Genomic DNA, 22,837 nt, shown 5'->3' with positions numbered 1-22,837 from the left:
CTTGTTTGTCTGAATGTGAAAATACAATAATATGGGGTAGATTTGCATGGACATGAGTATGTGTACAATACTGCAGCAAACGGTGTGAGTTTGTGATTAGCTGTACTATATGTGGTTATGTGTACTATCAGCACTGTCTGTGTGCCTGTGTGATGTGTGTATGTGTGCGTGCGTTCGCGTGTGTATGCACGTGTCTGCCTACCTGCATGCCTGTGTGAGTGAGCAGACAGAGGCCTGTCAGTGCAGGCCCTGGTGTCTGTCTTCCGTCCCATGTCAGCATTATCACAGATGCTTATCAACTCAGCGGCACCAGTCTCTCTCTGGACAGATTCCTCTCTGAACACCCCCCCCATCCTCCGTCCAACCCCTCTCCGGGCCTCCCCTTCCCTCCTCTGCCTCCTCCAGTGCCATCAAGCGATAGCACTCAGGGGGAACAACCGACTTGGACTGTTGGATCAAGCAATATTACATGGATCTGTTTTGTTGTAGTTCTGGATGAACGAGCCCTGATCTCTAATAGGCACGGTGTTGGCAGTTTGGCACAGAAATATGCACATATATACCACTTTTTTTTTGTTCTATTGAAAACTTCCCTGACTGCATTTAGGCCTCTTAAAATCAATGCAGAGGAGCCACTTAAAACTGTTGAGACACAACTAGTAAGAGAAACCACCATTATGTAAGACACTCAACAGGGGGAGACGAAGAAGGGGGATCCACAATGGAAAATTGTTCAATGAGACAATAGGTCACCAGAGGACACCAGTGTGCTTGGGACAGGACAGCATGGGGATGGAGGGATCATTCCATCCCTAGCAGCGAGGCCTGTTTCCTCTGAGCTCGTGAGACTCTGCTGCTCTGTTGCACATCACTTCCTGCGCCTCTCTGTTGTCAGGATGAACGCCAGGCGGGAGGAGGAGGAGAGGAGGGGTGGTGGGATTGAAGTTTCCACTGTGACATCACTGTTCTGTTCCGCTCTAACCCTGGATCCCTTAACCCTTACAAAAAGTCAGGAACCCTCTCCTCAAACCAACCAAACTATTTTTACCCCCCTCTTCCTCCTCCTGCAGTATTTCCCCATACCTCTATGTCTGTATTAAAGAAACAGACCTTTAACAGATCAACTGTGGTCTGATACAGTATGATTGACGAACAAACACAAGGGTTAAATTGCCTACACCCCAAGCCTGGTTTCTTTGTTTAACTGTGTGTTCTAGTGAGTCAGATGTTTGTCTTTGACTGGAGGGGTATCATCTATATCTGTTTATCCTTACTGTCTGTAATGGATATGAATCACCACCATCTTCCTGTGTTTATCAGCACTCTGCTCCTCTCTCATTTGTCTCTGCCTATCTCTACTTTCCTTCTGTCCATCCGACTGCAGCTGTTCAGCTCTAATCACCCCTGTCAGTATCCTGCAAGAGACTAGAAAGCCCAGTTCTGTGCAGCTTGACCTTCCTTAGCGTGCATACAAGTATGTGAATCTCTATGGTATGTTTGGGTATGTAGCCTACATGTAATTGACCTGCAATATTCCTGCTGCCCACAAAGGACTATGCCCAGTGAAACAGCTCAGATGTACCTGTCTTGACCTGTCAGTATTCTATAATTATTTTGCATTTCTATGCTAATATTCTCACCTGATTCACCAAGAGATTGATTACCCTTCATAGTGAATGATGAGGATCACCTCCGCTGGCAGAGCGCAGTGGAGCATTGCCGGAAAACTCCCCATCAGCATGAGCATTTCCAGTACAGTAGCAAGCCCCCCCCCCCCCCCCCCCCCCCCCGTTGACCCGTTCAAAACTCTCTAGTAGTGGCCCCATGAAGTGTGAGTTAAAGGCTGCCGGTCACAATTACACACTAGCGGCGCTCTCACCCACATATTCCTCTGTGATGATATTTGAGTAAGGATACGACGTGTGATAGACGATGAAACAGTCAGCCCTGAAACGACATAGGCATACACGTAAATAGAGGACTCTGGCGGTGATATCATTGGCGCGTAAAGTTATAGTGCGTCATTGCAAATACTCCTGACTGAAACGGGTTTTCTGAGTCATCATATTCATTTTTTATATTCGGGTTTTATCTCACCACTTAGTGACAGTTTATATTCCCACGTTATACCCTGTAAACTATATGATATATGTTTTTACTAAATTGGCAGAGAGTAAAGAGAACGAACTTGGTAGGCCTATATCGAAACACGCATAGCAGGTTACATGTTCAATATTTTAAGATGCTTAAAACCTTTTCGGTAGAAATGTATCAATGTGGTAAAATGCTGCTCTCACCGTGAATGAGTACCCAATTGGAAATGATGAATAAATGATACGTGCGCAGCTCTTGGAGTTTTACGGTAAAAGGGTGGCTACTGAAACGTGGCTGGTTGAATTTGTGTCTATTTTGTTTGCAGCTCTGATCCGCTCCGTACAGCCCTATACAGTCATTGGTACAGCTCTGAGCAGCGCCAGCCGGACTGGACAGAACATACCGAAGCCAGTTCTCCGTGAAGAGCGAGTCACCTCGGCGCGTTCGTCACAAATAAAACCACACAGCCAGAAGGCAGCCTATTCTCCGTCGATTCATGGAATTATTGTCAGGTGGCGTAGGTTGCATTTATTACCAATTCAGTTCGATAGTTGTGGCTTCCACCCATCCTGCCTGAAGGTCACAAGCGGAGCTGCTCAGCACCGACCGCCGCGCCCCTTCAGGACTTCGTCACCCAGGTAAATGTTTTTGAGCGTTAAATCGTTTAACATGGTGTACATTGTGTGTATAACATGGTGCACATTATGTGTATATTGAGCAATTGTTTGAGGTGTTGCTTTTAACAAGTTGCATTGCTTGCAACATGGATGTTATTAGATGATTCTATAATGCTATTTTGTTTAAAAGCCTACTGCAACTATGTCAGCTTGTTTTAATTAATTATGCATATGGAAGGAATATATTTTGTATGCTTGTTATTGTAAATGTATTTGTAGTGTATATATATATATATATATATATATATGTGTATATATATATATAAAAAAAATTATATTCTTTACCATTATGCATCTCCAATCGCCAATTGTAGGCTGCATAAACCCCAAATGCTACACGTAATAAGACTAACTGCAATTCCTCTTAGACTATTCAACATTAACATTAACTATTGGCTATATATATTTATAGCATAAATAGTTGACGGGTATGGCTTTGGTCTGATAGTTTATCTTCTCTACCTTGGATAAGACCTATTGATTGAGAGTGGGCGATTAGCGGTAAGCAATGTACACAAAAAAGCGCGTGCCCGCGTTGTGTGTGTGGAGATAAAGAGATATTTAACATTCATGTTTTACAGACATGTTATAGGTTGGTATTTATATAAAATAATGATGGAATTCATTCATAATAGAGCTAAATAATTCAGATTTAATTCATGTTGTCTACATGTGAAATTAACAAAATGCTGAGGCCTGTTATAACATTTTGCATTAATAGATAAACCAAGACTTAAAGTAGGCCTATGTAATTTGGTGACATTTAGCACATTCCACTGACGGTGTAATAACAACTCAATAATGTGGAGTTTCCCGGCACCTTGTAAATCCCAAGACAATTAGCCTAATTAAAGTGAAATTGTACCTTTTTAGTATTTTTCTCTTGCAGATAAACGGGCATGTTTCACCCGGCTAATGAAACCGTGTCTCCTCTTATCTCGCTGGCCATAAATAAAGTCCTCCAGAGCGGATAATAAATTAGCTTGATAACTATGTTCAACAGAATGCTACATTTCTGGCATGAGTGAGGTCCACAGTGGATGTTTTCTGCAGTAGTTATCTTTAGTAAACCGCTTTGAGATATAGATGACAGTACAATAACTTATTAACCTGTAGCCGGGAAATCCAATTATTCTATATCAATTATTCTATAGGCATAGTGGGCGTAAACATTGTATTGCGACTGCGTGTGGCGCGCGCAGGGGAGGAGGTATGTGGCCTAATGAACAATGACCATTTATTTGATAGGAAAGTAGAAATCATGCAGTAGATTTCTAAGAGGACTTGAGGAGATGAGGGGCAACATGTCAGACATGGCCTTGCAGAGTTGCCTTGCGTCCTACGTGAAGTTCCAGGGATCGTGTCTTGTCTCTGTGCACACACAGCTGTTTGTTGTAACACACGACCCGCTGTCGGGGTTTGTTTGCGTCATAGCTGAACTCCCGCTGGGAGAGTGATTATTGATGTGTTATGAATGATGCAGAGACATGATTATATTACAATGTTTGTATATCCTACTGTTGTGCTTCTGATGTGTGTGTGCGTGCGTGCGTGCGCGTGGCTCAGCTGTCAGGTATAGAGACAGACTGTTTTTTCCAGCGCTGTTTTTTCCAACGCTAACCCGGTGGGACATCAGATCTATTGGAGCCACACTAAACAATAGTTCAATTTCGAGAAGATCAACAATGAGGAGAGAAGTCAATGCAATTCATCTGGAGCAGCTACCGCAGAGACAAAGAGCACTTTCTAGCACTTTCTCTCCCGGCTGCTGCACACTGAATCATTCTATCAATTCCAGGCCTTGGCTGCCTGGCACAACTTGCATGCCAACCGGTGATGTCTTCATGTGGGCATCAATACTTTGTTCTGCTCCAAAAAGTAAAAGGAGGGATGACAGGCAGGCCAGTGGATATCACACTACTTTAGCCAATAGCCTCACCCACATCACCACCATTATCTCCTCCCTGCCATACTGAACATTAGGAGTATGGCACGGCACTCATGAATCTTCTTAGGATACATCTAGGACTGTGGATCTGCCTGCATTCGCTCTTTCACTCAGGGCTCTCAACGACTACAGAATGGACAGGTCCATCCCTGTTCATTGATTTATGTAACAGCAACCCTTCACATGATACGGTCTCTCTGACTCACCTCCCTCTCTCTCTGTCTCTCTCTGCCGGTGCTACCGTCATGGACCGCTCATTGGTGTTTAGCAGAGCTGGGTGTGTGTATATTAGAGTATGGCAGGTCCAGGGTCAGTGGTTCAGAGGGGTATTTTACAGTGGTGTCTATGGTATTTTACAGTGAAATTTCATCACTTTGTTTCCAACTGTCTGCTGTTATTACAGACAGCCAAACATGCAATTAAACTCAGACAGTGTGGGCTCTGGGTATAGGCAGTTAACTCCCTCTGAATACACACACACACACACACACACACACACACACACACACACACACACACACACACACACACACACACACACACACACTGGATTGGGTTCTGGGAGATTACAGGAGTAATGGGGAGGCACATCTGTCCTCCCACTCCAACGGTCCATGTTTTTTGGCAGAGGTGGTCATGTTGTGTGTCTGTGTTGGTGTGTATGCTGGCAGAGATGGCGTACACCGTACGTGTTCCCCTGAGGGTGAGGGCTGACTGTGCTGTGCTATGCTGCAGTGGGTTTAGTAGCGTTCTGTATGATCGATATGCTCCTGTCTTACTGTGAAATGAGTCAGAAAGGGCAATGTAGAGCCGGACGGCTGCTGTTGCTATGGCGGGAAGAAGAGTACACAGTTGCTATCAAGGGAAACAATGACTTGTGTGTCAATGTCACCACGCCTGTGCTGTTTTTTGGGAGCTTTGGGCTGATTTGTATCCACGTACATTATCTGTGTAATATGTTTGTGTGGACATGCGTGTGGGTATGGAAGAGAAAAAAAGAATAGTATTTTTCTGTTCCTCTTTGTGTAGTTTTGAGAAGCTCTTTGTGTGTAGACGTGGTGTGTGTCTGAGAGAGAAGGCATGTGTGTGAGAGAGAGAATATACTGTAAAGGACCACATAAATCATTCAGAACATTATGTGCTGTGCGATGAGGGCGGTGCAGGAGCTAAGCTATGTGCTTTACTGTAAGTTAGAGTGCAAGTGCATGGCATACTATACAGTACACACCACATTACCATTTTGTGTGTTCTCTGAGAGAGAGGGGTGCATGCTATACGTTCATACTAGCCGGGAGGGGGGGTACTGTATGTGTGGCAGTAACCAGCACCTGGAGACAGAGGGAGATGGACGGAGGTTGACAACGATGGGGATACATAGAGTAGGATGATAGATGGACGGGGAGGTTGAGAACGATGGGGATACATAGAGTAGGATGATAGATGGACGGAGGTTGAGAACGATGGGGATACGTAGAGTAGGATGATAGATGGATGGAGGTTGAGAACGATGGGGATACATAGAGTAGGATGATAGATGGACGGAGGTTGAGAATGATGGGGATACATAGAGTAGGATGATAGATGGACGGGGAGGTTGAGAACGATAGGGATGCATAGAGTAGGATGATAGATGGACGGGGAGGTTGAGAACGATGGGGATGCATAGAGTAGGATGATAGATGGACGGGGAGGTTGAGAACGATGGGGATGCATAGAGTAGGATGATAGATGGACGGAGGTTGAGAACGATGGGGATGCATAGAGTAGGATGATAGATGGACGGAGGTTGAGAACGATGGGGATACATAGAGTAGGATGATAGATGGACGGGGAGGTTGAGAACGATGGGGATACATAGAGTAGGATGATAGATGGACGGAGGTTGAGAACGATGGGGATACATAGAATAGGATGATAGATGGACGGCGGTTGAGAACGATGGGGATACATAGAGTAGGATGATAGATGGACGGCGGTTGAGAACGATGGGGATGCATAGAGTAGGATGATAGATGGACGGAGGTTGAGAACGATGGGGATGCATAGAGTAGGATAATAGATGGACGGAGGTTGAGAACGATGGGGATACATAGAGTAGGATGATAGATGGACGGCGGTTGAGAACAATGGGGATACATAGAGTAGGATGATAGATGGACGGAGGTTGAGAACGATGGGGATACATAGAGTAGGATGATAGATGGACGGAGGTTGAGAACGATGGGGATACATAGAGTAGGATGATAGATGGACGGCGGTTGAGAACGATGGGGATGCATTAGAGTAGGATGATAGATGGACGGAGGTTGAGAACGATGGGGATACATAGAGTAGGATGATAGATGGATGGGGAGGTTGAGAACGATGGGGATACATAGAGTAGGATGATAGATGGACGGCGGTTGAGAACGATGGGGATGCATAGAGTAGGATGATAGATGGACGGCGGTTGAGAACGATGGGGATGCATAGAGTAGGATGATAGATGGACGGAGGTTGAGAACGATGGGGATGCATTAGAGTAGGATGATAGATGGACAGAGGTTGAGAACGATTGGGATGCATTAGAGTAGGATGATAGATGGACGGAGGTTGAGAACGATGGGGATACATAGAGTAGGATGATAGATGGACGGAGGTTGAGAACGATTGGGATGCATAGAGTAGGATGATAGATGGACGGAGGTTGAGAACGATGGGGATACATAGAGTAGGATGATAGATGGATGGAGGTTGAGAACGATTGGGATGCATAGAGTAGGATGACAGATGGACGGAGGTTGAGAACGATGGGGATGCATAGAGTAGGATGATAGATGGACGGAGGTTGAGAACGATGGGGATGCATAGAGTAGGATGATAGATGGACGGAGGTTGAGAACGATGGGGATGCATAGAGTAGGATGATAGATGGACGGAGGTTGAGAACGATGGGGATACATAGAGTAGGATGATAGATGGACGGAGGTTGAGAACGATGGGGATGCATAGAGTAGGATGATAGATGGACGGAGGTTGAGAACGATTGGGATGCATAGAGTAGGATGATAGATGGACAGAGGTTGAGAACGATGGGGCTACATAGAGTAGGATGATAGATGGATGGAGGTTGAGAACGATTGGGATGCATAGAGTAGGATGATAGATGGACGGAGGTTGAGAACGATGGGGATGCATAGAGTAGGATGATAGATGGACGGAGGTTGAGAACGATGGGGATGCATTAGAGTAGGATGATAGATGGACGGAGGTTGAGAACGATGGGGATGCATAGAGTAGGATGATCGATGGATGCGGAGGAATGTTTCTGCCATAAAGTGCCCACCTTCCACATGCTCCTGATGTGGAAGTCATCTGTTTGAATACAACGCCCCTTCCACAACAATATGAGCTACCATACCAACCCTTTCACATGCGTGCGCAGATATGATCAACGTTATAAAATAGACTGCCGGCCGTTTGAGTGGTGCAAGTGATTTAGTCTGTAGATTGAACAGACGGACGGACATACAGACATGTACTGTAGACAGACAATGTTTGTGCAGTATGGTTCCAGTGGAGACTAGCTGACTTGCTGTTCACTGTTGCTGCTGTTGCATCTGGGGACTGGAGCCGGGAGAGAGCAGGGCATTGTGGGAGTAGTCTGGTTCTGGTTGGTTGGCTTTGGCTCCAGCAGGCAGCCAGGGCCCAGCCACGGTCTGACAGCAGAAAGAGAGAGAGGGAAGGAGAAAGAGAGGGCCTGTAATTAGCACCAGGGTCTGTCTGCCGCATTCCACATCTGTAAATTACAGAGTGTAGTGGCTTGCCTGCCTGCCTACCTGCTTGCATGTCTGTCTGCTGAGCCGATAGAGCGTCCAGCTCTCTGCCACAATACCTTGTCTTCCCTTCCCTCCACTGGCTGAGCATATCCAGACCCTCTCTCTCTCTCTCTCTATGCCTCTCTCTCTCTCTCTTGCTCTCTCTCTCTCTCTCTCTCTCAGTTCAATTTAAGGGACTTAATTGGCATATGAAATGTCTCTCTCTCTCTGCGTGTGTGTTCGTCTTGCTATATCCATTTGTGTCTCCTTCTCGGTGTGCACGAGATTTCTCTCAATGCTTCCAGCATTTCCCTCTTCTCATTCTCTTCTCTCTACCCTCTCTTCCTGTCTCCATCTCTGCCCCCCCCCCCCACTAGCTCTCTCTCGTGTCTGCTACTGTGTGGTCAGGCCTACTGGCAGGCATGGCTGCGTTGCCTCTTGTTTTTTTTCCCACATCACTTCCACAGCCTTTTTCATGCTGTGATTTGGAGTGGAAGGCTCCCCTCCTCCACTCGCCTCCCCTGAGTCTGGGCTTCATTGATTTGTTTTGATTTCAGCAACTTCAGTTCTCCGGGCTGGTAGGTCCGGAGCCGGCCCGCACCGTGACGCACTGCAAGACCAGGGACGGCGCGACCATGAGGCAGCATATCTGTTTCCTACGTGTAGTATGACTAGCTTTTCATGTCAGCTAACGAATGCACAGTACATCTCCAGACTAACTCCGAAGCATTTTTTAAGGGGAAAGGGATTGTGCTACTGTAAAATGGAAAACATTTTGCATATGAATGGATAACATCATCACGGATCAATTAAGTGTGAATGCGCATAAGGGCTCTTCAGAAAGGCAAGCAGAGGAAGTACATTTGTGTAGTTTAAATGGGTTTTTTAGGCTGGGGAAAGGAACATTTGTGAGTGTGTGGATTGGTGAATCTGTGAGTAAGAGTGAGAGCCTAGTCCCTTGTGTCTGTGTGCATGTCCTGTGTGCTCCCCCGGTGTGCCGCGTCCCCGGAGTGTGTCCCCATGTGTCCTCTGTGCGTCTCCGTGTCTGAGGCTGAGGCGGTGCTAATGGGATAGCTGTCTGGCCTGATGGATGAGGCCTGGCCAGGCTGAGATGGTGACCCTGTCGGGGGGCTGTGGTGGTTGTCTGTGGAGCCAGCCAGCCTGATGGAGCACTTGCTATGATTGGGTGCCACCGAAAGTGAGCTCACAGGGACCCCTCCGCACCCGCACCTTACTCATTCTCTCTGTCTTTCAGCTCTCTCTTTCTCTTTCTCTCTCTCTCTCTCTCTTCCTGACTCTCTCTCTCTCTCTCTTCCTGACTCTCTCTCTCTCTCTCTCTTCCTGACACCCCCTCTCTCTTCCTGACACCCACTCTCTCTTCCTGACACCCCCTCTCTCTTCCTGACACCCCCTCTCTCTTCCTGACACTCTCTCTCTCCTCCTGACACACACTCTCTCTCTCTCTCCTCCTGACACTCTCTCTCTCTCTCCTCCTGACACACTCTCTCTCCTCTTGACACACTCTCTCTCTCGCTTCCTGACTCTCTCTCTCTCTGTCTCTCTCTTCCTCTCTCTCTCTCTCTCTCTCTCTCTCTCTTCCAGTCTCTCTCTTCCTGTCTCTCTCTCTCTCTTCCTGACACTCTCTCTCTCTCTTCCTGACACTCTCTCTCTCTCTTCCTGATACCCCCTCTCTCCTCCTGACACTCTCTCTCTCTCTCTCTTCCTGACACCCCCTCTCTCCTCCTGACACTCTCTCTCTCTCTCCTCCTGACACTCTCTCTCTCTCTCTCCTCCTGACACACTCTCTCTCTCTCTCGCTCTTCCTGGCTCTCTCCCTGTCTCTCTCTCGCTCTCTCTTCCTGACACACTCTCACTCCTCCTGACACACTCTCTCTCTCTCTCTTTTCCTGTCTCTCTCTCTCTTTTCCTGTCTCTCTCTCTCTCTTCCTGTCTCTCTCTCTCTCTTCCTGACTCTCTCTTCCTGTCTCTCTCTCTCTCTCTTCCTGTTTCTCTCTCTCTCTCTCTCTCTTCCTGTCTCTCTCTTCCTGTCTCTCTCTCTCTCTCTCTCTCTTCCTGTCTCTCTCTCTCTCTCTCTCTCTTCCTGACTCTCTCTCCATTTGACCCTGGCCTGTACTACTAGTATATCTTCATTGATGGATGGCAGAATAGTACCCAGTTCCCAGCGACTATCACTATCCCACAGTTCAACAGTCTCTCTGACAGTGGATGTTTCCAGCAGAACGTTGCTGGAGATTCAGTGATGTTATGTGATTACCTCCAGTGCTTAAAAAAAAAAACTAAAATATAATGTTGTAATGTCACATACCGGAAAGGTGCAGTGAAATGTGTTGTTTTACAGGGTAAACCACAGTAGTACCGCGCCCCTGGAGCAAATTAGTGTGCCTTGCTCAAGGTTAAGTGCCTTGCTCAGGTGTTTGAACCAGCGACCTTTCGGTTACTGGCTCAACGCTCTAGCCGCCAGGCTACCTGCACTGTGACAGTCATAGGAGTTTCACCTGCTCTGTAAGGATGTCATCATCAGGAGTAATGTCAACTATATGGACATAGAGGATTTCATCATCAGGAGTAATGTCAACTATATGGACATAGAGGATGTCATCATCAGGAGTAATGTCAACTATATGGACATAGAGGATGTCATCATCAGGAGTAATGTCAACTATATGGACATAGAGGATGTCATCATCAGGAGTAATGTCAACTATATGGACATAGAGGATGTCATCATCAGGAGTAATGTCAACTATATGGACATAGCGGATGTCATCATCAGGAGTAATGTCAACTATATGGACATAGAGGATGTCATCATCAGGAGTAATGTCAACTATATGGACATAGATGATGTCATCATCAGGAGTAATGTCAACTATATGGACATAGAGGATGTCATCATCAGGAGTAATGTCAACTATATGGACATAGAGGATGTCATCATCAGGAGTAATGTCAACTATATGGACATAGAGGATGTCATCATCAGGAGTAATGTCAACTATATGGACATAGAGGATGTCATCATCAGGAGTAATGTCAACTATATGGACATAGATGATGTCATCATCAGGAGTAATGTCAACTATATGGACATAGAGGATGTCATCATCAGGAGTAATGTCAACTATATGGACATAGATGATGTCATCATCAGGAGTAATGTCAACTATATGGATGGGATGTTTACTACGATACTGGTATGATCTGTTCCACTTCTATCTGTCCATGCCTATATCTGGATGGATGGACGGATCCCAAACTGCTGATCCAGGATCTGTGTCCTCGCTCAAGCCTTTGGTAAACTAGAGGGCAAATACTGTTCCTGAATCAGAGCTTAGGTACTCTCAGCACATATTAGCCCAGAGGGACAGCAGTTGTACTCTGAGCCTGGTTCATTCTTACATCCTGTGTTCCCTCCCTCAACGACTGAAGAGTGGATCTCCTGAGTGCTCTGAAGCATTTACAGAGGATCAGACTCAACTTGAATCATTTATCCTGTTGACACAGAGATGCAGCCGTGTGTGTGTGGAGGGGGGGGGGGGGGGGGGGCCTTCTGTGTGTGTGTGTGTGTGTGTCTTTGTGCTATGAATGCACTCCACACACTTTAACTCCACAATGTTGTAGCTTTTCTTTCCTACAACTTCGTCTCTCATCTTTTCACCTTGGCCATGTATTCCCAGATTCCTTTCTGCATGGTTCATGGCCCCCTGCCTGTCTGTCTGACTGTCATGTTTTGCAAGCGCCTCTCTAAATGTCTTTAACTATAGCCCTTTTCTGAGAGGAGGCAAGTTCAGCCCATCGTTTCAGGTAATTGTGTTTACGAGATTTTTGTTTTCTGTATCATTTTGGCTCTTCAAAGTAAATGTTTTCCTTCCCCGGTCTCTGGCCTGTGTGTGTTTATTCAACCTTGAGTTTAACAGGGAGTTATGCTGTGTGTGTGTGTGTCTGTCTGTGTCTGCCTCATTGTATCTTCCATCACAAACACGAGGGCGGCGCCATACTCAGTGCCCCCACCTTGTCATCTGTTAGAGAATGTGACAGCAGACCTACAGTCTCGTGAGTTATCATTGCGTTCACATTAAACTTACATGTCAGCAGAATGGGGAAGCTGTGTGTTGGCCCGTGATGAGTAGAGGTTTTGATATGCTATTCTGTGCATTGAAATATTTCGATGTGTTTACAACAGATCTTTTCCTTCGAAGAGGACACGTGCCCTTTCCCTTTCTCTTAAATTCTCCATTGGACTTAGTATTTATTGTTGGCAAGTGTAGTCTTGGTTCTGTAGAGGTCAAGGGAGGTGATGTACCCTTATTTACACCATATATGAGTTGGTTTCCTCATCATCTGTTGTGGAGCTCAAACCTGCTTTTCCAGACCTGCTACTCCGCTCTGCACTGCTTCTCTGCTGAGAGAAACACAACCTCTCTCTCTCTCTCTCTCTCTCTCTCTCTGCACTGCTTCTCTGCTGAGAGAAACACAACCTCTCTCTCTCTCTCTGCACTGCTTCTCTGCTGAGAGAAACACAACCTCTCTCTCTCTCTCTGCACTGCTTCTCTGCTGAGAGAAACACAACCTCTCTCTCTCTCTCTCTCTCTCTGCACTGCTTCTCTGCTGAGAGAAACACAACCTCTCTCTCTCTCTCTCTCTGCACTGCTTCTCTGCTGAGAGAAACACAACCTCTCTCTCTCTCTCTGCACTGCTTCTCTGCTGAGAGAAACACAACCTCTCTCTCTCTCTCTCTCTGCACTGCTTCTCTGCTGAGAGAAACACAACCTCTCTCTCTCTCTCTCTCTCTCTCTGCACTTAGAAGCAGTTAGTGACATCACACCTCTCCTGACATCTCTCAAGGTCTCATTTTTAGACACTTCCATCCGGTGTTGTTCCACATGTCAGAATGCCAGCAAGATCGGAGAGTGTGTACTGTATGTCTGTGAGAGAGTAGATTTCTGGCAGTGATTGAGTGTATGTGTCTCATCAGCAGAAATTCATTGAATATTGACTTTCAGGCAGTAAAGCTGAGCGGTTTGTAAACACATTGTACTGTAACAAGGGCAGGCTCTGTGAGTATCCATTTAGAGACAATGGATAACATGCCTCCATTGACCATCTAGAGAGCCATCCCCCTATAGAGCACCACAGATTAGCCTCCGTAGCAGTGTCATCACTCTGTCAACCCTGTCCCGTGATCTCTCTCACACTGACCCGGCTCCCTGCCTCTAAACAACTCTCTAAAAGAGCGGAAAAAGAGAGTAAGAAGTCCGGGCTGGTTCTCTGGCTCCATATTGACTTCCTGGTCTCCACGGTCTCCACGGCAGGGAGCCTAGTGGTTAGAGCGTTGGACTCTGAACCGAAAGGTTGCAAGATTGAATCCCCGAGCTGACAAGGTAAAAATCTGTCGTTCTGCCCCTGAACAAGGCAGTTAACCCACTGTTCCTAGGCCATCATTGAAAATAAGGATTAGTTATTTAACTGACTTTGCCTAGTTAAATAAAGGTACAATTAAAAAATAAACATGAGCCAGACAGATTTGACGGCCCACAACGCCTGCACAGCAGTCACCTCCCTCCCTCATCCGTACGCTTAACACAGTCTTTGTCTGCCAACAATGCTGGGATTTGGGGCTGGTCACCCGCTGGTGAGGCATGGCAGTGTCTTTCTTCTCTGTCTGTCTCTGCCTCTGTCTCTTTCACCTCGCTAATGCTAATGTTTCATTCTCTGTTTGACTGGGAAATAGTCGGTGAAACTTCCAGAGGTCCAAACCTCCAAGGATCACCCATGAGGCATACACGTTCCAGTCAGCTCTTTTCTCTTTTCTTTGACAACTTCCAATATTTTCCACTGAGACATTTTTGTAATAATGTATTTTTAGTTCTTGCGTCAGAGATGCTCACAGCTCATTAGCAGTGCTGAAGAGTTTGCACCATGCGGTCAGCAGCACACCTTAGGGAATAGAGATGGACTGACAGGTAACGTTCTTGTTGTTGGTTACTAGAACATTGACTTCTACCTTCCTGCTGTGTGTGTGTGTGTGTGTGTGTGTGTGTGTGTGTGTGTGTGTGTGTGTGTGTGTGTGTGTGTGTGTGTGTGTGTGTGTGTGTGTGTGTGTGTGTGTGTGTGTGTGTGTGTGTGTGTGTGTGTGTGTGTGTGTGTGTGTGTGTGTGTGTGCTGATGTGCTGATGTGCTGATGTGCTGTGGGATTTAATTTTTTATTTAACCTTTATTTAACAAGGCAAGTCAGTTAAGAACAAATTCTTATTTTACAATGACGGCCCAGGAACAGTGGGTTAACAGCCTTTTTCAGGGCCAGAACAACAGATTTTTACCTTGTCATCAGCTCAGGGATTCGATCTAGAAACCTGTCGGTTACTGGCCCAACGCTCCAACTACTAGGCTACCCGCCGCCCCAATGTGAATGTGTTGAGGCGGGTATTCTCTGATTAGCATCTACTGTTCTGATGCTAATCTGGCCTCATTACATTTCCTCTGCTGCTCTTTGGCTCTCGGGCTTTCGTTCTGTCTCCAAGGAAGTGTGTGTGCATGTCTATCTGTGCGTGTCTATCTGTACACGGATGTGCGTGGCTGACTGTGTGTGGCTGAGTGTTTTCCTGTCGTGGTACTGGTTGCGTGATTGGCCTTGTGATGGTTAGATATCCGTGTCATACCAGCCCATGGAGATTGAGATGTTGGGAAAACACTAACTATACTGTATCTCTAACGTCTAGACATTACATCTGAAGGTATGCCCTCAGTACCCTGCTATTCACCATTAGTCACCAGTCTGGCTGGCCATGTCTAGCTGAGGGATGTTGCCCCAGACAGCCCCGAACCCCCAGACATGAACAGACCTCTCTCCCTCTCTTTCACTCACTCACTCACTCACTCACTCACTCACTCACTCACTCAATGTGTTGACATTTTAGTTCACTTCTTTGGGATAGGGGGCGATATTTTGACGTCCGGATGAAAAGCGTACCCAGAGTAAACTGCCTGCTACTCAGGCGCAGAAGCTAAAAAAATAAATAAATCCTACCACTGATTTCAATGGCTGGCACTTTTATAACAGGGCGAAATCGTGCCCGATTGCAGTTCCTACGGCTTCCACTAGATGTCAACAGTCTTTAGAAAGAGCCAGAAATTGTAGTTTTTCTAGGTGGCTACCGTTTTGGCTGTAGTGTTTCCAAGCTCGTGAATGAGAGTGCGTTCTTTGGTATTTTTCTCTGGTAAAGACAATAACGATTCTCTGTCTTAAATTGTATAATTTATTTGCGTATTAGGGTGCCTAAGGTTTGATTATAAACGTTGATGGACTGATGGACTTTTTTGGATATGTTTATTGGTAACGTTTGGGATTAATTTTGTATGCATTTTGAAGGAAGGAATTGACTGATTATTGACTGAAGCGCGCCAGCTAAACTGAGTTTTTATAGATATAAAGAAGGAGTTTATTGAACAAAAGGACCATTTGTAATGTAACTGGGACCTTTTGGAGTGCCAACAAAAGAAGATCTTCAAAGGTAAGGCATATATTATATCGCTATTTCTGACTTTCGTGTCGCAACTCCCTGGTTGAAAATGATTTGTCATGCATTTGTGCGCTGGGCGCTGTCCTCAGATAATCGCATGGTTTGCTTTCGCGGCAAAGCCTCTTTTTTACATCTGACACGGCAGCTGTGATTTCACGAAAGTTTAATATTTATAGTAATTTAATTTGAATTTGTCTCTCTGCGTCCCACTGATCCGCAATACGTGTTTGATATAGATATGTAGCTACAGCATAATAGACTGTGTGTAACACAGAAAGTATGCATGTTGATGATGTCAGGTCCAGGATATTGTGTGTCCTCCCATGAGCTCTCTGTGGCTCCGCCCGTCCTCTGTGTTTATTCTTAGTCCAGTACAAGATGATACAGTTAAGAGGCATTCCACACACACACACACACACACACACACACACACACACACACAGAGAGATAGTGTAAACCGTTCCTCCCTCTTTCTCTCTCTCCCACAGTCTCTTGCTGGCAGCTGTTTGTCTTTGATGTTTATTCACAGGAGTGTTGTTAAGGAGAGCCTGGGAGTTGGGGCCTGCCTACCACTTTGTTAGAATTCCTCACTTCACCGAGGCAATTACACAAAAACTCAGCAACCTAATGATTTAAAGTCCCCAGAAAGCATTGCAGGCAGACTGCTAGGTTATGGCGTAATATGTTTAAAATCTAATAACTGTCTCTTAGATGACAGCAACTGCTCCTTTCCCTCTCAATTTGCCCGAAGGGCTTCGATTAATAAAATCTGTATTTTGTTTTTCTTCAGTGATACCACATACTGTAGATGATAAGTTTTGTTTGTTAGAGATAGGAGAACGATTAGAGTGTTTTTGTGGAGACGGTCATGCCAACAGCCTTGTGATGGACTGTGTGGGGGTATGTGGAGGATGTGGGTGAAGAGGGAGGGGGAGAAGGACCTGGCCTGGCTCCAATTTGGACGAGGGCTTGACCAAAAGGCTCTGGGTTGTGTTAGAAATTAGACACCGCTTCAGAGATTAAGCCCTGTGTGCAAACGTCCGAATTCAGACACACACACACGCACAAGCACACACACACCCACACCCTCAAGGCGCCAGTCTCCCTGTAAGGTCTATGAGCTGTTCTGTTTTTTGTCCCTGGTTTGGCAGATGTTATTCATTGAGTTGAATGGGGAGAGAAAGGGGCTGATATTTTGACAGTGACTGAGGCACTGACTCTGAGGTGCAGTGTTCCCTAGACTTCTGCATAGTTACCCCACTATGTTAATGGGGTGGTACGCGTGTGTGTATGCATGCATGTGTGTGTTGCAGGCAGTGTGTGTGTTTGTGTGTGTGTGTGTCGCAGGCTGTGTGTGTGTGTGTGTGTCGCAGGCTGTGTGTGTGTGTGTGTGTCACAGGCAGTGTGTGTGTGTCGCAGGCAGTGTGTGTGTTTGTGTGCGTCACAGGCAGTGTGTGTGTGTGTCGCAGGCAGTGTGTGGGGGTGTTGAGGGACACAGGAGGTTGGTGGCACCTTAATTGGGGAGGACGGGCTCGTGGTAATGACTGGGAGGAATCAGTGGAATGGTATCAAATACATCAAACTCATAGTTTTCCGGGTGTTTGATGCCATTCCATTTGCTCCGTTCCGGACGTTATTATGAGCCTCCTGTGTTGAGGGGAGAGTACAACCTAGGGCAGCACAGCAAGGGTGAAAAGATAATGTAGCATCAAAGCTCTTGTTAGCTCTACCTCCCTCTGTGACCCCTCTCTCCCTTTTTTTCTCTCTCTCTCTCTTTTCTCCATCCCTTTCTGTTCCAGTTATTGCTATCCCCCTTCTCTCGGCTAGGTCAAGACAAACGGTTCATTTTGCAGTAGCAGCAGAATCCACATCTCGAGGGGTCAGCAGTAGATTTGAGCAGCTTTAATAGACATCTCTGTATTTATTAAGGCTGGCTTATTGTCTCAATGGATGCTTGGTGAGCTCTCCTATCCCAGTGCAGTGAAAATCACATTCTCTAAGTTCTGTCGCGTTACATTACTGAAATAGAAATGCCATCAGACAGTCAAATGGAAGAACCTAAAAGGGTTATTCGGCTGTTCCCATAAGAGACCCCTTTACACAGACGGTTCTACCTGGAACCAAAAGGGGTTGTACCTGGAACCAAAAACAGTTCTCCTGTGGAGACAGCCGAAGAATCCTTTTGGAACCCTTTTTTTTCTCAGAGTGTATCACCTGTGGATTGCTTGTGACAGAAAACATTGTGAAATATAAATGTGATTGTGTGCTGCAAAATTGTGTTATGATGAGTTTCAAGTCACAAAAAAAACAAAGAAATACAAAACAATGATGTGATGATGCATTGGCCACGCAAGTAAATAGCTTTGTCAAAAGTAGTGCACTATACAGGGAATATCATGCCATTTAGAACACAGGGTTAGTGTCTGTAACTTGGCCCCTACCTGTGTTTTCTTCCCACACCCCTTGGCTGAGGGTGTGTTTTCACGGCACTGAAAGGGTCAGAGGGCGATCTGTGTGTGTGTGTGTGTGTGTGCTTTCACTGCAAGAGTTAACAATGTTTATCAGCTCCCAATGCACCCCAGACTTCATGTCCAAAAACACTCTGAAGTAGTAGGATGGAAAGATGATGCTCTTTAATCGGGTCATAAATGGGTTTGCATGGGATTATTAAGTTAATGTGTGTTATTTTGTATCGTGTGTGTGTGTTAGTTTAGGATATGTGGGGTTTTATACACTGATAGGCTAGTTGGAGTGTTCGTGTCTGCCAGCTCCTAGTCAATTAGTCCTCCTATCCCTTTCTCCCTGTTTGTGTGAGTATGTAATGTGTGTGTGTGTGTGTGTGTGTAATGTGTATATATTTTGTGTGTATGTGTGTGTGTATGAGCTCGCTGGCTACGGGGCATTGTCTGATAGGACCTGCTTGGAGACAGAGTGTCTGGTCTGTCTATGAGGAGGGTGTTGAGGGGTGGGTGGGTGGGTGTGTGTGTGTGTGTGTGTGTTATCTATGACAGATAGTAGACGTGAGCAGACAAGGCATCGCGTCTGTTGTCGTTCCCTAGTGCCGGCTTCAGGCAAAATATCTCTCTCTCTCTCTCTCTCTCTCTCGCACTCTCTCTCTGTGTGTGTGTGTGTGTGTGTGAGAGAGAGAGAGAGAGAGAGAGGAGTGGTCTCTGTGAGTTCACTTTCGGTGGCACCCAATCAGAGCAAGACTATGTGTCTGTGTGCATTCATGCATCTGTGCCAGCATCCATCCTTGCACATATGCCTGTCCATGTATGTCTGCTGTCAGGACTTCATCAGTTGGGGAGGCTGAAGCCGAGGTTAGGTTGGGTGTGTGTGTCTGTTGGGTTGGGGTCACAGACAGGTGAGGGGGGACCTGGGGGAAATCTCCTGCTGCCTGGGCTCCAGTCCCCCCTGTCCCAGCCCTGCCAGTGACACGATCCCTCCCTCCCTCCTGCCTGCCATCACTCCCACCCTGCCTCTCCCTCCCTCCCTCCCTCCCATCCCTCCAAGCAGGTGACACAATGACAGAGAAACTTCTCTCTCTCTCTCTCTCTCTGCTGCCAAGCTGAAGGGGCAGGATTAGTAGTCAGTTCACTTCACTGCCTCATCTTTCTCTTATTTTCAGTTGTGGTTCTCTGCTCTGTCATCCATTCTTCCTGTTTTTCATTGTCGTCCTTTTTCCTCAGGCCTTTATTAGGCTTATTCCGCTTCCATTCTTGTCATGCCCTTTTCCCATTCTCCTTCCTCTCTCTTTGTTTTCTTTCAATCTCGCTTCATTTCCCCTCTTTCTGACTGTGTCATGTATTGTTGTCCACCACTGGAGGTTGGTGACACGTTAGTTGGGGAGGACAGGATCGTAGTAATGGCTGGAGCAGAATGAGTGGTTTGCATGCGTTTGATGCCCTTCCATTTGCTCCGGTCCGGCCATTATTATGAGCCATCCTCCCCTCAGCAGCCTCCACTGTTGACCACGTAGTGCTGTGTTATGGTTGCAGTGACGTACAGTGTGTGTTGTCCTCTGATAGAGGGTGTAAATACGGTGCTAGCGAGCATCTGAGCTCTGGAGCCTCTTCTCTGGCGGCACGATGAATGGCCTCTCTCTGCTGTCAGCTTTATTGCTCGTTTAGCACTTTGTCCCGCTCTCTCTCTCTCTCTCTTTCTCTCGCCCTCATTCTCAGAGTGCTTTTTGATGATGATAGAGCAGTGCATTGTGGGTTGTGCGGAGGTGGGAAGAGGAAGGTATTGGATGTGCCGTAGGGCCGGACTGGAGGAGCTCACGGTGCAGAGGGCGAGAGATAGTGTGTTCCTACACTGTGTTTGTGTTTACTGTGGGTGTGGACACGATTGTTTATCAGGGCTGCTAGTTCCTCACCTCTCCAGAGAGCCTCTCCTCCACTGGCTTAAAAGTTTCGGGTCATTATTCCTTCCTTTTCAAAAGCGGGAGAATGATCCTGCCTTCCACTGTCTCACTGTCCCCAGCCCCTCCTCCTCTCCCCTCTTCCTCTCTGAAAAGTTGACATGCTCTAAGAACAACTCACCCAGTGGACTGTGTGGTCAGAATACATTAGAATACTTTTTTTCAGCCCGCTCATTGTTAATAATCTCCTCTCCTTGACAGTCTCTCTCTCTCTCTCTCTCTCTCTCTCTCTCTCTCTCACTCTCACTCTCTCTTTCCCCGCTCCCTCCCTCTCTTTAGCCCTCTCTCTCTCTCTCTCTCTCTCTCTCTCACTCTCTCTTTCCCCGCTCCCTCCCTCCCTCTCCCTCTCCCTCTCCCTCTCTCTAACTCTCTCTCTCTCTCTCCCCCTCTCCTCTCTCTCTCTCTCTCCCCCTCTCCTCTCTCTCTCTCCCCCTCCCCCTCACCCCCCTCTCTCCCTGTGTTTCTCCCAGTGAGCCAGGCATGGTGGTTTAAACCCGCTAGCAGTAGCCAAGCTGTATTAATTAAGAGTGACCTCTCACTTGTTCGGAAGTCAGCTGGGTTCCTTTAGCCCTCAGCATTGATTCCTCCTACCTCCTACTGGGGATAAAGACTTATTAGGGCAGAGAATCGGAGAATAGAGTTGGAATGAAACTATAACAATCACTTCTCATCCTCTCCTCCTTTTATTCCCTTTGTGGAGGATAAGCAGGTGTGTGTGTGTGTGTGTGTGTGTGTGATTGTATGAGAGCTTCAGCAGATGATGTGGGGTTTAATGGGATATGATACAAGGATTATGAGCCGGGGGGGGGTTGTGCACAATGTGAGGAGGTTTAGGAGGATGAGATGGGAGGAAGGGAGGGCTGGCGAAAGGGGTGTTTCTGGGGCAGGAGGAACTCTGAAGGGACATGTGAGGTGACGCACACATACCCATGACTCCTCCATAATGGTACTATGACAAAATACAAAGTATTTGATTTCTGGCGTGAAGTTGGGTTTGAGGAGCTGTGAAGTGCAAGCAATAGGGTAAAGTCTGCAGTGCCCTACATCATGAGTCGGTAATATACACTGTGACACAACACACTCACACACTCACACACGATATCAGTTGACTCAGCGGTAGTGGTGGCAGGAGCCATAATTGCCTCACTGTAGCCAGCCAGAGAAATGGGGGAAATTCAATCAACCAATCACGAGGCCAGCTGAGTCTTCTTTCTTCACTTTGTGCCTGATTCCCGTTTCTTCCTGTTTAGTTTATTTGGATGGGGACAAGTACAAACACATTGACATGTTGAACAAACAATCGTCCGATGCATTGCCCCTCGTGTTTCTAGCTCACTCTAATTTTCCACACCCGTCTCTAGATGAAAACGAAAGGAAAGAAAGAAAGACATAATAACAAATCACACAGAAGGACATATCTGGACATTAGCATACCTCTATCCACAAAGCAGATGTCATTCTCTTTTCTTTCCATGTTCCCCTTTTCTCTCTATCCTCAACGTGTTTGATCAGTGTGTCCAGGTCAGTGCTGCGACTGCAGGTAATTCTCTCTGTGCTGACAGTGGAGACAAAGGGCGACAGAACCCCCCCCCCCCCCCTTCTAGAAACCATAAAACGTCCTTCACCACAAAATGGCCAAGTGGACGAAATGCGTAACAAAAGAGTGGAATGCACCTTGCCCTCTCTCTTTTTCTCTTTCTATCATCCCCACTGTCGTTCGAAGCGTAGTCCCAGGCTACTTCTATTCTCCGCAACCTTGTCCTTGTCCCTGAACCATTTGGCACAGCGAGCAGTCTCTTTTTGACTTTCTACTGCTTGCCTTGCTTGTTTGTCTCCTTGGACTCCATTTTCAAGTTATTGTTAAGTCAAACCGATTGGTTGATACCACAAAATTGAGTCAATATTTTTTGGAATTTCTGCATTGCCATTCCCTGCTCCTCTCAAATGAGCAGCCAGCCTAACTTAATACCATGCTCCCATTTGTCTGTCGATATCATACCAGACCGTAAAATAAACGGATGTGCATTCATCGATTCTCACTTCCACGTCCACCTTTCATTGGCTCTCTGGTTCCCAGAAGGGCAGGCTGGCTTCGGGAATTAATTGGACACTGAATCCTGAAATGACCCCCAGACTCACAGCCACGGGCAGTTCCATTACACGTGTTTGAAAACAGGGCAGCGTTCAAATCCAAATAGACTGTGGCAATTGATTCTTGATCAATGATGAAATGATTCTAATCACGGGCGGGGGATCAATCGTGTTAATGTCCCGGGATTGGCTGAACTTAATTAGCTCAGGTCCCGGTCCATAGTTTATCTGGTGGTCTGCTTTTGGCCGGGGTCGTTATGTGACCCCAT

General features: G+C 46.6%; 1 protein-coding gene and 1 long non-coding RNA gene across 2 annotated transcripts in view; one reads left to right on the top strand and one right to left on the bottom strand.

Moving 5' to 3' along the window:
- Positions 1–22,837, bottom strand: part of LOC149971375 (uncharacterized) — a 318,492-nt gene that overhangs the window by 132,916 nt on the left and 162,739 nt on the right. The gene's annotated exons all lie outside the window — the stretch shown is intronic.
- LOC110506388 (docking protein 4) overlaps positions 2,299–22,837 on the top strand; it is a 61,866-nt gene continuing 41,327 nt past the window's right edge. The window contains exon 1 of the mRNA XM_021585975.3: positions 2,299–2,732. The gene's annotated coding sequence lies outside the window, so the exon portion shown is untranslated. The remainder of the gene's footprint in view (positions 2,733–22,837) is intronic.

Source organism: Oncorhynchus mykiss, chromosome 26, assembly GCF_057628025.1.
Source record: "Oncorhynchus mykiss isolate SJ-2025 chromosome 26, ASM5762802v1, whole genome shotgun sequence".
Taxonomy (NCBI): domain Eukaryota; kingdom Metazoa; phylum Chordata; class Actinopteri; order Salmoniformes; family Salmonidae; genus Oncorhynchus; species Oncorhynchus mykiss.
The sequence above is the reverse complement of the archived record's forward strand: the minus strand, read 5'-3'. Positions and strand labels throughout refer to the sequence as shown.